The sequence below is a fragment of the Eubalaena glacialis genome, chromosome 5 (genome assembly GCF_028564815.1).
Source record: "Eubalaena glacialis isolate mEubGla1 chromosome 5, mEubGla1.1.hap2.+ XY, whole genome shotgun sequence".
Classification (NCBI taxonomy): Eukaryota; Metazoa; Chordata; class Mammalia; order Artiodactyla; family Balaenidae; genus Eubalaena; species Eubalaena glacialis.
In genome coordinates this window covers 107,899,505-107,913,681 of record NC_083720.1, presented here as the reverse complement: position 1 = coordinate 107,913,681, position 14,177 = coordinate 107,899,505, and the positions used below count along the sequence as shown (strand labels likewise).

The 14,177-nt window shown below is 38.3% G+C and overlaps 1 protein-coding gene across 6 annotated transcripts in view; it reads right to left on the bottom strand.

The window, feature by feature from the left end:
• ARHGAP24 (Rho GTPase activating protein 24) overlaps window positions 1-14,177 on the bottom strand; it is a 521,847-nt gene that overhangs the window by 156,441 nt on the left and 351,229 nt on the right. Inside the window, exon 1 of one of the 6 annotated variants that reach the window (XM_061192473.1) lies at window positions 10,208-10,512. The exons of the other annotated variants lie outside the window; for them this stretch is intronic. The gene's annotated coding sequence lies outside the window, so the exon portion shown is untranslated. Of the gene's footprint in view, window positions 1-10,207; window positions 10,513-14,177 lie in introns of those variants that run through there. 6 annotated transcript variants of the gene reach the window in all.

The following is a 14,177-nucleotide window of genomic DNA, read 5'->3' as shown; positions in this document are numbered from 1 at the left end:
AAGTTTTATGTTTCTATTTGTCTTCATGTAACACAGACACAACTTCTGGGTGAATTACATTTTTAGGGGAGCACAAAGACTATGGGACAGAAAAGGCAGAAGTAAGCGAACAAGAGCTCACATGCTTTTAATCACTTAGAAGATGGTGCTATAAACTCGAGTGCCTTTTCCCCTATACTAGGGGACTTTTTTTTCCCTCAATGGACCTTATTTCAGGATTAAGTTCTATGACTCAGCTAGCTGCGTCAACTTAAATTGTAGACCAGGTTGGCAGAAAAGAAGCAATTTACACAAGCAAAGTTAAGTGTAGGAGAAATAATTTGAGCGTTCTCTATATATGATGATCTTCTGAGTTCACTCCCAAGGGATAATCTACAGTAGAGGAAATTAATGATAACTGAAACTTAACTCCTAAAATTATTTCCAGAGATCAATATTCCCTTTATAGATAACTGTGCCATAGCTGTGCTGGAATAATGGCCTATACTTGCTAAGTGCACATATTAATGAGGCTTCTGCATATAAGCACTTCGTTTTTATTCTCCTTCTTGGCATTTGAGAGTGGGGCTTTTATTCTATGAGCTAGAATAGCTCTTCTCAAACCTTAATGTATAAATGAAACATCTGGGGATCTAGGTAAATATGCAGATTCTGATTCCATAGGCCTAGGACAGGGCTGGATAATCTGCATTCCTAACCAGCTCTGAGGTGATACTGATGCTGCTGATTCACTGACCACACTTTGAATAGTGTGAAGGTAATAAGACAGCCAGTCCTGTACTCTGAATTTTCCTTATCATCACCTTACTTGAGCCAACGTTATGGGTTGAATTGTGTCCCCCCGCCAAAAGATATGATGAAGTTCTAACCCCCTGTACCTCACAATGTAAACTTATTTGGAAATAGAAAGGGTCTTTACAGAGATAATTAAGTTAAAGTCAATAGGGTAGGCCATAATCTAATATGACTCGTGATCCTTATAAAAAGGGGAAATTTGGACGCAGAGACAAACATTCACAGAAGGAAGATGATGTAAAGACACAGGGAGAAGATGGCTATGTACAAGCTAAGGAGAGAGGCCTGGAACAAATCCGTTCCCAGGCCTTCAAAGGGAGCATAGACCTGCCAACACCTTGATTTTAGACTTCTGGCCTCCAGAATTGTGAGACAGTACATTTCTGTGGTTTAAGCCATCCAGTTTGTCGAATTTTGTTACAGCAGCCTTAGAAAAGAAATACAGATATAGTATTAACAACTCTTCCCTGACACCTCTTCTTTCTCCTCCTCTCTGACATATACGGAACATTTCAGTGCACCACTAAACTTAGTACAATGTGAAGAATGTGAGGGCGACATTCCACACACAGATAAGGTAACACAAAGGGGTAGGTCATGTTTTCTCAGGTTTGCCTAAGACAAAAGCTTGGATTGGTCCTACAGTCATTGCAGGTGTTAATCATGAAACAGGTTAAATCTACTGTAGATTTAGTTATTAGTTGTTCTGTTGTTAGTTCCCCTTAGGAATCAACAAACTTGACGCTTAACACTCAAAGGACATATGCCCAGATTTTTGCAAATCTCTATATTCCCAAATGCTTCTATAGCATATAATTTCCTTCAGAAAATGAAAACTTGGAGTGGCCCCTTAATAATCCTATAAACATAGACCTAAAATAAATTATAAAGGCATTAAAACAATTTTACAAATCACTTTTGTGTTGTTGTTGCTGTTGCTTTATAGCACATTTGGTGGACTCATTTTGACATAGATCATCAGTACTGCCAAATTTGAATTTCATAATTTATTCAAAACTGCTTTTGTCTATGAATTCCCATTTATTTCTACCTCTTCACATCCTTTGTGCTTCATTAGAGCCCTACAAATAGCTTTTCTTTTTGAAGCCATTTTTCTACAATGAAACAAAGCTGTTCTGTTTTTGTTTTTAAATCACACTATGAGAGTTATTAAGTTTCCAATGAATACAAGTAGAAAAAACAACCCACACAGATTTTTAGAAGATGTAGAAAAGAATGAAGTAAACTAATCTCACTCACTAGCTAAATGACGGGTCCATACAAATCAGTCTCACTCCAAACATTCCTCAGCAAAATGACAAATTACTCAAGACCTTTGCTTTCATTTTAAGAGGGTAAAACACAAGCTTCCAAGATCCATGAAAGTCAAGGGTGTGAAGCTCTTCATTATGTTACTTAGCCTTTACACTTCTGCATATAGTTCATCCTATTTTTTATACTCTCCATGGGGATGGTACCACTCCCTGGAGGGCTGTTTAGAAAAGCGTAGGAGTGTTTGAGTTTTCACAATAAATGGATGGAGTTATTGGCATTTAATGGGCAAGGCATTGGGAAACTAAATAAAGCAAAGCAAGAGATGATAAATCTTTGACTCTCACCAAATGCCAACAGCTCCTTTACGTTGAGGGCCTCCTCCCATTTTGACATTTCTTTAAGATTAATGGTCTTTCCAATTTAGGCTCTGGGTTCACCTCTTGACTTCTACCAGAAACCATGCTGACTTCATATGTCTCTCTCTCTCTCTCTCTCTCTGATTTAACAGGTGTGTCGTTCCCTTTGTGTGTTCAAAGATCGCTGGTTTTGTTTCTCACCCCCTCCACTTTATAGACTGTGATAAAGAACATACCATGTAATTAACATATCTGTTCTTCTTGATTTGTTGTTTTATTTTTTGATCATTGTAGATAAATCTAGCACAGTGTACTTCAGATAGGACATCCTGGAGCTTCTTTTGTACAACCATCCATTTCCCTCCACCATTATGGTTACGGTCTCACTCCTTCCTTTTCTTTATTCATTCTTCAAACATAAATAAGCACCTGCTCTAAGATATGGTGTTAAGCCTCATGGAAGGAGGGTACATACAATGATGATCAGATCTCTCTTCTGGGATAGTCAGATTTACCTTCTTTCCTTTCTCATTATTTTTTCCCTTCTTCTCCCTGATAACTTTTCCCAACTTTGAGCTTTTGCCAGATCTAGAAAAAACTCACTCCTCCACAAAATTGTGACAATTCTATTTGCTAAACTACCTCCCTACACATCTATGTTGATTAGCTTTTTGATTATTTCTTATACTAAAAACAAGTTCACATACATAGTTTATCATTTTAACCTTAATATTTGTGATTTATGCTAATATTAGAGATTTACAAACTGAAGGTTAAATAACTTTCGCACAAACAACTTGTTCATGGATTTTAAAACAGGTCTAGCTGACCCTAGTGCCTGAGTTCTTAATGAATATAAAATATTCCTGATAATTAAAATCACCTTCCTGTGACTGCCGGTGAACTTTATATGCCCTACTTTTAAATCTTAGCATAGACACAGTTGGCCTTCATTCTCAGTGCCATGATTAAATTCATCACGACTGTTTTAGAAACCTGGTTATACCTTCCAAGTTTCCATTAAAAATAAACCCAAAAAAAGTTTAAAAACTTTTCTGGGTTTCTTAGCTAATACAAATCCACAAAGTAGAAGTTCCAAGTATAACTAGGTAGTCCTCTGTTATTTTTCAATGCCTGCAGCCTTTTAAAGTGCTGTGAATGTGCCTTAATCTGTTGCTAGGAACTCTGCACATTGCTCCAAACAGCCTGCCAGTCTGAGAAACCTAGCGTGAATGACATAAGTGTTTCTTTCATCCAGGTCAGAGGATGGCGTGCAGCAGTATGGGAGGTGATGGGAGGGGAGGAATTCAGGATAAAGAAATTAACTAGAGGAAAAGGAAGTGACAAAGAAGAAAGAATCCACAGACCCTAAAGGAAAAGCTTTCCAACTGAAGCTCTTCTGCTCCCCACCAAGCACACATCCCTTGAGAGCTTTTGGAATCGCTTCAGTCTAGTCTGACAACAACTCAGAAGGGTCAGGGCACAGCTGAGAGTGTCTCATTCCCCTGTCACACCAATGGAAATCACAGATCTGAAACCTGCAGATACCAGAGACAGTGAGGCCACTTTGAAACCTCAATCACGTTTCAGATTTGGGAATCAGGAGAGTTAAGAGCAAGAAATCAGTCTATAATTTTTTCCCGATACTTGTCTGGCCCCAGGATAAAATATAAAGCATCAGCTTTAGAATTAAAACAGAAATTAGTGATTTACATTTATACCTTCTTTGCTTTCCTTCATCTCAGAAGCTTTGGTGCCTGAAAAGCATAGAGAACGATGGGGCAGATGGTACAGAGGAAGGATCACTTTTGACACCTCCCTTCTGCTATAACTGCAGCAATTACCACAAAGCCTAGGCACCTCTCAAGCAGCAGGACGTCATTTCTACCCCTGTTTGTGGCTGCTTAGTGACACGGTGGATGAAGCATCTCCTCTGTTCAAGTCAGTACACCAAAGCTTTCTTCTAGCATGCATGTAGCTTTATATTTTACATCTAAATCTTTGACTCCTCTAGAATTTATTTTGGTGTAAAGGATAAACCTTTTTTTTTCCCCAAATGGCTATCTAAATGTACCAATACCTGTTGTCCACTCAATCATCCTTCCCCCACTATTTTGAAGTCCCACAGTTATTACACAATACATTCCTGTGGGAAATTCCAGTAACTGGAATGGGGAAACTAAACATGGACAGTAAGAAAATTCCATTTCCACTGAAACACCATATGCATGATTTCTCCTTTCCTTAATGTTTAAAAATGAAAAGGAGAAATATTACAAAGGAAAGATGCCACATTTCTAAGGTGCCGCTTTCCTTGATTACAGGTTATTTTTAGCACATGTTGATCTATTCTAATTTGATAAATTAATTATCCTATTCATCTGCTAAATGTTCTTTGATCCCTCTGTGCATTGCTGCTGACTCAAGGAGTAGGACATTATGAAGGCCAGTTTTGCCAGTTCAGCTGAAACTGAATTGTTACTCAATTTATATATGTTCCTTGCCACATTATATGTTTGCTCATAAGGGCATGGCTGGTTATGGCTATTTTTAAGTGACAGGAGATTTAGCTTTTGTTTGAGCAAAATAATCAACATATTTTACTCTTCTGAATTTCCTTATTCTGAAAATCATATTGAAAACAATGTAAAAGGCTCTTAGGGAATCTGAAGAAAATTCTGCCAATGAGTTCAGATCACTTAATCATTTATTTATTCATTTAACAATTATTTATTAACTTTTGTGTGCCAGAAGATGATTCCAACCAAAGGTGGATGGTGAATGTACAAAGTTAAAATTTCTTTAATAATTCTAGCCTAATTAAGGATTCTATCAGAACCCTAATGTGGACACATTTATTGTTAGACTCTAAATCAAATAATATATAGCTGTGTAGGACAAGTAAAATGTACCTAGTTATTCGGTAGAAAGGATTCAGTTATTTTCAACACTTTTGCTGTTTTAAAGTATTGCATTTAAAAAACAAAAACAAATGGAACAAAACCTTTCTGGAGTTTGCTGGCAGAGGTCCCGGAGTTGATGGAGAGGTACATTTCACATCAAGAGATTGTTGTTCATAGTGAACTAACCATGTGAACACCAAATTTGGCAAAATGATACTAAGTAATCTGTCTATTCCTGTTTGGGTGTGTTAGTTTGTATTAGTCATGCCTTTTCATTTTCTGTATTTCTAATGCTTTGGCATCTGGGCTTTGCTGACCCTGAAGAGACTGCCCCTTCCAGGGCTAGCCAATTCCTAGAGATAGGAAAGACTAACCATGAGCATGCCTTTCTTATGCAAATAAACCAATTCTGAGCCCATACCCCAACCAGATCCTTTATCTGGCTCTCACAAGGCTCTCACATCCTGGGTCACTATCCATCTGCCCTAAACACCTCAGGGCCAGGTACCCAGACAACTAGAGTCAGTCTCTATGCCCCAGAGCCTGCTGAAACTATTAGAACTAGCCAGTCCAAAACTTACGTACCCTACTTTGCCTGTTCTTTCCCAAGGAAACCACAATAAAGCCTCTTGCCCATGTTCCCCCCTTTCTCTCTCGGCTTCCTGACCAACCCAGGTGCTTCTCTATGTGGTCCTTCAAGGCATGATGTGTCCCTCCTTTTGAAACTGAGTAGCAAACTATCTTTTCAATGGCAATCATCTCCTGATCTGTTGTTCCCACTATACCTAAATAATTATAAAACCTACATTTAAAAGCAGAGTTTTTAACTTATAAAGAAAAGGAGATACTTCTTTGTAGCTACAAAATAATTCCTTTTAACACATTGATGTGTTCTGATAGGAGTTATCAGTCAAGTGAAACCCCATGCTATAAGAGAACAGGAGTGAGAGAAGGGAAAGCCTCCAGGGTGTTTTATACTTTATCATAAAAATATTCAAAACAGGCTGATCTTGAAAATATTCTATCAGAAAAGAGCACATAGAAGTCTGTTTTTATTGATTTCGATATATTGGATTAAATTCTTGAACATTCCCTTAAGATCCAATATGCCTGTAACAGGAAACTTTGCCATAATTTTCTGTTGATGGCTTCTTGGTCATTAGAAATATTTGGAAGTTGTAATTACATTCTCTTGAAGTGATTACTCGAATTATACATTGATGAAAATTGTTTGGCTATTAAAATGTAAAGAGTTTGGGCTTCCCTGGTGGTGCAGTGGTTGAGAATCTGCCTGCTAATGCAGAGGACACGGGTTCGAGCCCTGGCCTGGGAAGATCCCACATGCCGCGGAGCAACTAGGCCCGTGAGCCACAACTACTGAGCCTGCGCATCTGGAGCCTGTGCTCTGCAACAAGAGAGGCCGCGATAGTGAGAGGCCCGCGCACCGCGATGAAGAGTGGCCCCCGCTTGCCACAACTAGAGAAAGCCCTCGCACAGAAACGAAGACCCAACACAGCCAAAAATAAATAAATAAATAAATAAATAAATACTCTTTCAATCATTGTTGATTGGCAGTATGCCATTAAAAAAAATGTAAAGAGTTTAATTGGCTATTAGTATTTCTTGAAAATTCTTTGTTTTGTGCAGTAGAGGATGGCTGTTGGAACTGGATTGACACGGGGATCAGGTTTGAAGCCTGCCCTAGTAAAAATAATTTAAAAGTTTAAAAAACAGAGCTTGTATTGGTTGTAAAAATATGTAGAATACGGAGATGCACTTCCTTGGAGGTCTGTCACACTCTGGGCGCAACTTCTAGCAACCAGACTCTACCCGTCCTGTTTCCTTAGAAGACACACTGGATTCAACACAAATGAGGCCGGCCTCTTGAGTAGACTTGTAGAAAATGTTTTTCATCTCTGTCTCCAGGGAAGAATTGCCTGCTGCCACCTGCTCCCACTCCAGCTACCAAATTCTTGCAGCCCAGTGGTCCACTAAGGAGCCCAGAGATTGTCTGGACACTTTGTAGCCTCAGAGGGACATCTACCAGAAAAAAACAGTCATATCATACAAACTGCCTTCCATGTTTCTTGCCCACAAACCATCCAGGCCTACTTTAGGGAATCTGGAAGTAATAGTTAAAAGTCGTGTGAATACTCAGTACTTCACCTGAATCTGCATTACTTCAGGAGGAGTCATTAGGCAAAATAGAACTTAATTACCTTAATGCTAAGGTAAAAAGACATAAAAACTACGGATACCACTTTAAGCCAAACCCATACACTACAAATCATATTTAATCTCAATTTACCAAAAATCTTTGTGAAAGTGTAACTACGTTGCTATGTGCAAACATTTCTTGATAAAGGTTTCCAAGCCTGGTAACAGACTAGATGGATAAGAGAGCATGAATAGCAGAAACGCTCAGCAAGATAGACGCAGTCATTGCCTTCCTGGTAGCCGTTTATCAATCCATTCTTTCCTGCTAATCTCACCCCATTTCCTGCTCACAGAGTGGGCAGTGATCTCTTGATCTCAGGGGAGGTGGGTCTTCCCCTAGCCCCAGGAGATAAATCATAATTGCTTTCTTACCCAAGAAGAAGAGATTGAGTGTAGGTCAAAAGAAAGCAGGTTCAGTAAATTAAGGATTTAGCAAGTTTAAAGTCTAGAGTAAAGTATAAAGCTGAAAGAAGAGAGGGAGCGAGAACACAATGTGCTTAAGAAACTTAAGCTTTTTAAAAAATAAGAGATACTTATCAAATATATAAATGAAGCCTAATCATTTCCTTTAACTAGGAGCCCTTAATTGCATAGAAGTAAATGTGTTTGCACATACTGGCCTGTGCTTTGAGGTCAGTACCTATAATCTCTAAACCCTTTTAAACCTCTTTGTATGCCACAGTAAGCTAGTTATCTAAAGAATAAATGAGGGCACTATTCAAGACTTTTCTTGGCTGTTACACTGATTGTGGTTCATCAAAGTTTCTAGTCTTTCTGCGTGGAAAGTGACCATGGGTACAGATGGACACACCACATTTGAACACATTGGACTGCACTCATCATAGAGACAGGGATACTCTTGTGTTTATAAAACACTGATAAGAGGCCCTCCACCACATCTTTTCAGTCCTGGTGATAAAGTCATGTTACACCCTTTTAAAGAAGCAGCCAAATTTTAGATCAAGGCAGCAGAAAAGCCAAGGTAGTACAGGTTCCTATATGGAAAGGCCAACCAATCATGAATTCTCTGTACACCTCAAGTTCCATATCTGTCAAATGAAACTATTTCTATTCTAAACTCACATAGAAAGCATGACAATGTTAGAGTCAAGTGTTTTCTGCTCACCGTTCCACAGTGCTGTAACATAGTCTGAAAGCAAGAAACCATGAAGTGTATCCAAGGACCTTAGCAGTCCAAGCGTATGTAGCAACAGTTGACATTCTACTTTAGAGGATTAGACTCTTTCTAAACAGACATAATTCAAAAGTGGGACAAATAGTTTTCATATCGTATGTTACTTGTTAAGTGTTTGAATAATTTCAATGTTCATTGCATTTTAATACATCTTATGTTACTTTATTAGTTTTCAAAGTCTACCCAAATGAAGACCACTTTTAAATAAAATTTTAAAATGTATATTTAAAAAAAAATTCTAATTTATCAATCTAGGCAACAGAACTCAAGACAAATAAGTACATTCCACAGGTTGAAAACATGTTTTAAGAATTTTTGCTCTTGGCTTCATTTCTGCAGACTCTGAATTTCCTTAAATATTCTATTGTTCTTTCATTAGACTTAAAAATTTGAGCAGTTGAAGTACTTTTCATATTCCATCCCAATTATTCCTCATTTTAATGTACTGTTTTTCCCCTCCCTGTAAAATTTGACAGCTTTTCAAACTTTTGCTCATCCTATTTTTACAGTACCAAATTCCCACATGTTTTCCTTTTTTAGAGCATGTATTTCATGAATACAAATCTCTAGTGTATTTATTTAGATATAATAATACACTGTATCTCCTTTATATTTTGCATAGATTCATTAAGTAGCTAACATACAAAACTGGTGCGGTATTAAGGCCTGTCAGCTTAACCAAGAACACATTTTGGATTCCTGTTTTATTCCTAGTAAGCACAGACTCCATGCCCCCACATGCCTTCACAAGTGCACACTGTAGCTGTATTGTCCTTGTGTACACAAAATGCGAAGTTCCAAACTCAAATATGCTGGTAAAAAAAGCTCTAGGAGCTGATTAAATTAATGATAAGTACATCAAAATAGAGCAAAGTATTATTTGCTTTTCTTTTGATCCTCAGTTTTTTTTTTTAAACACACACACACACACACACACACACCCCACTGGCCAAGCAGAAGTTTTCATTTTGACAAGCAAAAACATGGAAAACTCCCATGTTACTTTTATCACCAGATTAGGCCCTAAGGCACTCCTCTGTCTCCAAAGTTTCAACCACTAAAACATGAGTGAAGCAAAGAATACACCACAGCAAGTACTCCAAAAAATAGCAATTCAGATTTATGTCTGAAGCTGTTTTCACATGCTTTCAAATCAGCACTGGAATCCTTTATATGAACAGCTCCATCATTTGGCAGCAGCAATCAATGAAAGAATCCAAGAAAATTGCACCAGACTGATCACATTTCAGTGTAAGAACAGCAGTACGTCCAATCTGTTGCCATAATTTGGACACCGTGCAGCGCTGAATAATGGATCATGACAAAAAACAAGGGTATAAATAAAACCACACACAGTCTAGGTCCTGAATTTGTGGTGATATAAACACCCCCAAATTATCAAAAACAATCAACAGCAATACCTGGCGATTTGTCTCCAAATTAACAAAAAAGCACCCAGCTCTCACCTTGCACAAACACACACTTCAGTGGTCAGTGACAACTGCAGGCTGCGCTTGCAGGCTGGGAGAGGGAGCAGCTGCTCTGTCCTGAGCCGCTTAAAGCACCGTCCAGCCCGGCTCGCCCGCTCAGGTCCTACTCTCTGTTGGTTCGCTGCAGTTTCTCCCATGACTCCATCACCCAGGAATGGAAACTGCTGCCCTCGTCCCAGCACTAGTGGGCTCCCGGCTACTGAGCTCAGGTAAAAATGCTGAGTCCTGCAAGGTCACTACAAGGTGAACAGCGGCAAAAGGAGTGAACGGGGAAGAGGAGGGACCATCCAGGAAAGACTCTAAACTTCAGACACCTTGCCTTTCACAAGATTCTGAAGTCCATAAATCAGGGCTGCAGCAATAGTCAGAGAAGCAGTAAATCTGAGAATCCTCAAATGGCTTGGAGCCAACCTGCTAACCCAGAGGCCCTCTTGAAGCAATAATGTCTCTCTCTCTCTCTCTCTCTTTTTCTTTCTCTCTCTCTCTCTCTCTCACACACACACACACACACACACACACACAGACATACACACAGGCACAAACAGACTTCAGTGTGGCTATTCTAATTGCTCAGACATCCTTTTCAAGTCAAAAAGTTTCTGAAAACCCTTTCTCGGTAACACCGCTTAGAGAAAGCTCTTAGAAAATTAAAGTATTTGCCAAAATCAAATAATTCTTTTAAGAACAAAATCATTTCTGGTCCATAAACTAATTCATATTAATGAAGACTTGCTTTTTGGGCACATACTTCAATTATGCAACCCCCCCCCCATATTAAAAAGACAGTAAACATGTATTTATTTCAGAGATGACTGGCAAAATCAATTAAGGTTTCTCATAAAAATTCCTACCATCTTTTTCAAGATTAGTCTTGACTGATGCACATTTTAATTTGGAGAGGTTTCAAGAAGGCCTTTCTTGTCTAAAATATAATCATTCTGCATGTAGATGTTCTAGACAGATACAAACATGTTTATAAATGTTTCCCTGTAAAGTCTCTCTAGGTTTTTATTTCTCATATTTTGGTTTTCCTATCAGAAGTGGAGAAGAAACAATGTTTAAGCTTACCAGAACATTATGAAACATTATTTCTCTTTGTTGTTTATTTTTTTCTTACAGGTAAATAATTATGCGCTGAAGTTTAGACTGATTGTATTAACAGGAAATTATTTTTACTCTTTAGCCACCTTCCTTTCCCCTCCTTCTCCAACCATGTAAAATGAGCAACTTATCTAACCTCCTAGGTATCAGTTTTGTAATCTATAAAATGGGGATTTGTTGCCAACATCTGCTTTGGGGCTCCCTCCTGGGTCAGTATGAGGACGAAATGGGACAATGTGTAGGAGCAGATGCTTTGTAAACTATAGAGGGCTGGGAAAAAAATGTACTTACTGCATTTTCCGCCTTTCTATTGCCCTAGTTTGGTGCTGGGACTAGTGAATTACTTTCTGTGTTCTCAAGGAGGACTCCTCAGGCTTCATGGGTGAGTGTTTCAAGTGGGCTATAAATAGAGTTCAAGATTTTATTAACTGCTGTCCTCCTGGTGGCAGATCTTGATGGCAGCGACCACATGGCCAGAGTCAGTTAATTGTGAAAAACATGAGCTCTGTCTGGTCTTTGAGGCAGAACAAGACCAGCTGAAAGCCTGGTAGAAGATGCTCACGTGCCTGGCTGGTTTCACAGTTCCTGGTGTCCTGGGTGTACTCCTGTGTTGGAGGGGTTGCCCAAGGGGATTAATGAAGGGGAAAGGTTGGGGATGGAATGCCAAGTTCACTGCTGAGTTAACTCAGTAACAAATGCATTAAGGCATTCATGCTAATGTTCCTACCATTACGTATGCATTATTTAGAGATTAGGTTGAGGGAGTGTAAGGAAGGACACCAATGGGGAACAGGAAAGGAACTAAGTATATGAACACCTGTCTTGTGAGACACACAGGGCTGGGAGCTTCATGAATGTTATCTCAGTTAATCCTCATAGTAACGCTATGAGGTAGTTGTTGTTATTCCCATTTAATCAATGAGAATAATTTGCCTGAACACTGTTACTGGTGAGTGGTGGAGCTGGAATTACAATCAAGGTCTGCATGGCCTAGAGTCCCGTATTTGGAGGAAATCTGTTGATTTATAACTTTCTCAGAAGAAGAAAAGAAAGTTTGGCTTTTAAATAGCAGGGGTAGGGAAGGCAAGAATGCAAATTACACAAAACCTTGAGAGTACTTGCTAGGCAAGTTAACTTTTATAAAGAGCAGAGAAATGTTTAGAAAAACAAGTTTTGATTTTTTTAACAATGAAGTCATTGTAGGATACAGAGAAAAAATACAATTTTTGTTAATATGTGCCTATAATTCCTTTTTCTTAATTGTGTCTTGCCTGTCTTGAAGCTGAAGATGTGAATTTAGAGGTCTTTCTGTATAGTAGAATACCACTATATTTTTTTCTTGAATTTTATTTATTTTTTATACAGCAGGTTCTTATTAGTTATCTATTTTATACATATTAGTGTATATATGTATATACACTATATGTATATATGTATATATGTATCCCAATCTCCCAATTCATCCACCACCACCCCTACCCCGCCACGCTCCCCGCTTGGTGTCCATATGTTTGTTCTCTACATCTGTGTCTCAATTTCTGCCCTGCAAACCGGTTCATCTGTATCATTTTAATTTGCTTAAATTAACAGATCCTTAGGAATGCCCACAAGGAAGCAAGGCAATCTCTTACTATTAAATGCAGAAAAGACATTTTTTTCAACTACAGTTTGGAGTACTGTAGTGGAGTCATAATTTTCAGTTCCCTGAGTCTGAGGATGTTAATAAAATGCCAGGTCCTTTCTACGAGTTTTATTGGAAAGCTAGAAGCAGAGTTTAAACTGCAGCCCTACATGGTATATGTTTCTGTTCTCCCCTTTTTAAGTGGCATTGCCCGTTAAATGAGAAACCTTGAAATTGTATCTGCAAGCCAGCAGGGCAATTCATACCAAATCCTTCATGTAGGGTAATTGCTCCTGCCTTCAATCTCCCTTTTCCATATTTTTACAATCTTCTCTGAGAATGCCTCTGGCTGATTATACCTTGACTCTGCTTTTAGCACTCCCATCTGCAAAGTGCACCATCCAAAAGCACTTCATAAAACCAGCCTTCTCATCCTCCCCAAATTTAGCCTTAAAAAGAAAACTATAAATTTCAAAGTCTTGCAGCTAGAATCACTTTGTTTCAGATATTTTCATTAGAGAGAGAACTATAACTGGGCCACTGACTAAATTAGTAATAAGTCAAAATAAACAGCAGAGAAAAAGAATAAAAGCTGGAACTTTAATCACAATTTTTCAAGTTAAATTCCGAATAAACAACAAAAGCACTAATATCATCCTAAACAGCCAATCAACCCACATAAAAGAAGGTAAGGGGCCTTCAGCTACTGAACATTGATTTCATTGCTACCTTTGCTTAGAATATGCATTTTGACACTCACTACAATGCCCTTGTTCTATGGTATCATATTTAACTAAAGAGCAAGTTAAAAAAAAAAAAAAGAGAGAGTTACTCTATTGGGAAGCCTATGATGACATATGTAACATACAGCAAAGGGAAAAGCTGTTTTTTCTCATTCCCAAACCCATTTTATTTCTGAAGAAAGGATGAAAACACAACCACAGACAGAATTACTATTATTTTTTTAAATTTAGAAACTACTGTAGTGATCTTTCAATGAAACAAAAATCTACTGACAAAGCTTTCAATTATCTTTCAAGTCAAAAATAATGATAAAGAAAACATAGTTTTGGGCACTTTCTTCCAATTGTTATACTGTCCCATTAAAGCATTTTGTTTTTCAAACACTTCAGCTAGTGTTTGCCTGAGTGTAATGCCACAGCAGAAAAACAGAAGAACATATTGCATCCTCCCTTTCTTTGTCTCAGAAACTTCATTTTGAGA